The following is a 3,268-nucleotide window of genomic DNA, read 5'->3' as shown; positions in this document are numbered from 1 at the left end:
TACAGTATAATAGTGCCACCATAATAGTGACAGTATACTGTAATAGTGCCGCCATAATAGTGACCGCCATTTAACAGTGTCTTATATTAGTGCCGCCATAATAGTGACCGCCATATAACAGTATACTACAGTATAATAGTGCCACCTATTATTCTTTATGGTGGGGACAGTCGTATGACTTCCCAATACAGTAACAGCCAAAGGGCCCCCATAAGGGTATGTTCACACGGCGAAAATGAAGAGGAATTCCTCATCATTTTCCGCCTCCGGACATTTTCGCCGCGGTCTAGCTGTGACGGGATGTCTATGCAGTGCATTAGCCTTTCATCGCAGCATCCTGTTCTTGTTTATTCCTGGATGAATCGGCCTAATCAGGAGGGATTCTGCGGCAAGATGGAGCAGGATGCTTCTTTTTTCTGCGTCCTGCTGCGATCTCTGCCTCCCATTGAAAACAATGATAAGCGGATTCTGGGAAGAATCTGCTCCAGATTCGGGGGTGAAATCTGCGACAAATTCCACCATGTCAGCACAGCCTATAGCAGACATCTCGCTCCTATAACAATGATAACCACGGCGCGCCCTTTAAGGGGGTTTCCTGGGACTTATTGTTGATCTTAGTCTGCAGTGTCAGTAACATCACAGTCACCAGTCACGTGGTACAGCAGCAGCTCAGTCCTATTCAAGTGAATGGGGCTAAGCTGCAGTACCAAGTACAGCCACTGCAATGTGTATGGCGCTATGCTAGGTATTCAATGAAGACTCTGCCTGTAAAATGAAACAGTGCCCATAAATGTGCCTTACTGACACCACAGTCACGCAGCATAGAAATACTGACTACTCTGCAAACTACAACTCCCAGCATATCCCACCTCTTAGGAGTTAGCTAACCCCCACCCCCCTTATAACATAACGAGTACGGTTACCACTGCTGTGACGACATACAGGGTGGAAGATTCCATTCATGTACTGAAGGGAGGTGCCTGTGCAGCAGGCGGTTCCATAGTGTAGCGGTTATCACGTCTGCTTTACACGCAGAAGGTCCTGGGTTCGAGCCCCAGTGGAACCAAATGTTTTTATCTGCCTCACAATGACTTTCCTTTATCAGACTATTAATTAATAGTAATGTAATTAATCTATCCCAGCCTACTTCTCTCCACTCTTTCCTAGTTGTTTATTACCTCACACACTTATTACAGAGTGCAGTATATATATGTATAGGTGACCTCCCGCCTGGCTGATACCTGAGGAGAACAGCGGGAGAGTCACGTCACCGCCCGGAGCTCCGGCTCACCAGGATGCTGCGCGGACAGGTCGGCTCTGACAGGGATTTTACTCTTATTTTGTTCATTTTGTGGTAAAATGACTTCATTTTCTTCGTGGTTAGCTATATGAAGTGGTTTATGAGGTGAATGTTCTCATAGGACGACTGACTAGTCCCACTATAGGTCATAGGGACTCACGTTTGGCGCCATTTTGTGTATATAAGGACCTGATGGTTATTTGATTAAAGCTATACATATATATATATATATATATATATATATATATATATATATATATATATATATAGGTATTGTTATTATAGACCATAGTTACTTGGTTTCCATGGTTATTTGCCTTTAAAGATGGCGGCTGGTGATGGTGCCCCAATGGCCGTGACCTTCTTGTGGTACGCTAGCTTTACATTAGCATTGGGGGATCCAAAAAAAACGGAAATCTTATCTTCTTAAAAAGTGTCGACTCGCGGACCCCATAGATTATAATGGAGTCCGCCAGGTTTCTGCCTGAGATTGGAAGAGAGAGGGAAAATCCAACTTTCAGGACATTTGTCTCCGCGTATATGGGCGACGGAGTCCGCGAATGCTCCGCTAACGCAGGTGTGACCGCAGCTCTAGTGCAGCTCTTGTCGTCCGTCAGGCCGCGTTCACACCTGCGTTGGGTGACCATTCAGGGGCTCCGTCCCCCGTTCCGCTTAAAATATGTGGGAAATGTCTTGCAAGTCGGATTTTTCTTTGCCGACTTTGGGTGGACCCCATTATAGTCTATGGGGTCTGCAGGTAACCGCTTTTTAAGCAGATTGGCTTTCCGTTTTTTGGATCCCCAAGTGGACTCAAAGAAGGGAAACCTGATTGATGTTGGAAATGTATCTTCTACAGAAGAGGAATCATGGCGGACTTTTTCCTCATTGTACATCACTCTGCGGCTTTATAATTCCACCTTGGCTTTTCACAGCTGATTAGATCCTGGATAACAGGATGCCTCGGCCGCCCAATTCGCAGTAAGATCGAGTGGGACGCTAAGGGTAAGTTAACACGGGGTTTTTTGGATCGGAACCTGAGGCGGAGGCAAAAACCGAGTAGCCGCGGCTGAAAGCTGGTGCACTGCACCGACATCCAGCCGCGCACTCCGCTCTAGATTAGGCCCAATGAATGGGCCTAGTCCAGAGGAGGGGAGTTTCTTCAGGCTGAATCGCGAGGCGACTCGGCCTGAAGAATGAGCACCTCGCTTCTTTTTTCCCGGGAGCTGGAAGAAACGGCTCCTGGAAAAAAGACCTGAGCGGCTCCCATTGATTTCAATGGGAGCCGTATTTTTGGTGAGGATTTTGAGGCAAATACGGCCTCAAAACCCTGACCAAAAAACTCCGTGTGAACTTACCCTTTTGTTTTTCAGTGCCTTGCTTCGATCAGCATTTTGGCTGTTGTGCAGACACAGGGTGAAAACACAGCATTTAAAGAGGACCTTTCATGGTTTGGGCACAGGCAGTTCTATATACTGCTGGAAAGCCAACAGTGTGATGAATTCGGCTTTCCCAATCTGTGCCCCGGGTAAAGTGCTATCGGTCCAGGTACTGTAGCTCTTTACAGTCAGAAGGGCGTTCCTGTCAGTCAGGAACGTCCTTCTCCACAGCAGCGTTTTCTTCACCTCTGCGCCCATCAAGGACAACCCCTCCCTGGTGGTCTAGTGGTTAGGATTCGGCGCTCTCACCGCCGCGGCCCGGGTTCGATTCCCGGTCAGGGAAAGAGGTAGCTTTTTTTTTCTCGCCCACTTTGTAAACCAACTCTTAGTTCCGCACCTGTTGATATTGCCTGGTTGCTATAAAGATGCGCTTTTAGAATAACCATATTGAAACTGGTGCAAGAGAGAGATATCTGCAAAGCGGGCGAGAAAAAAAAAAGCTACCTTTTTCCATGTGGCCTTGTGGCTTTGAAAAGCCTGCATCTATTTATTTTTGCAATTATTGCTTCATTTTTGCTGGCCTGAAAGGTGT

The 3,268-nt window shown here is 46.9% G+C and overlaps 2 non-coding genes across 2 annotated transcripts; both read left to right on the top strand.

The window, feature by feature from the left end:
* Positions 1–993: 993 nt before the first annotated feature.
* On the top strand, positions 994–1,066 carry TRNAV-UAC (transfer RNA valine (anticodon UAC)). The gene has a single exon. It is a non-coding gene; the product is annotated as a tRNA-Val (tRNA).
* A 1,881-nt stretch (positions 1,067–2,947) lies between these two features.
* TRNAE-CUC (transfer RNA glutamic acid (anticodon CUC)) lies at positions 2,948–3,019 on the top strand. Its single transcript has one exon. It is a non-coding gene; the product is annotated as a tRNA-Glu (tRNA).
* The last annotated feature ends 249 nt before the right edge of the window (positions 3,020–3,268 follow it).

Source organism: Leptodactylus fuscus, chromosome 11 (genome assembly GCF_031893055.1).
Source record: "Leptodactylus fuscus isolate aLepFus1 chromosome 11, aLepFus1.hap2, whole genome shotgun sequence".
Classification (NCBI taxonomy): Eukaryota; Metazoa; Chordata; class Amphibia; order Anura; family Leptodactylidae; genus Leptodactylus; species Leptodactylus fuscus.
This window is presented reverse-complemented; position numbering and strand designations above follow the sequence as displayed.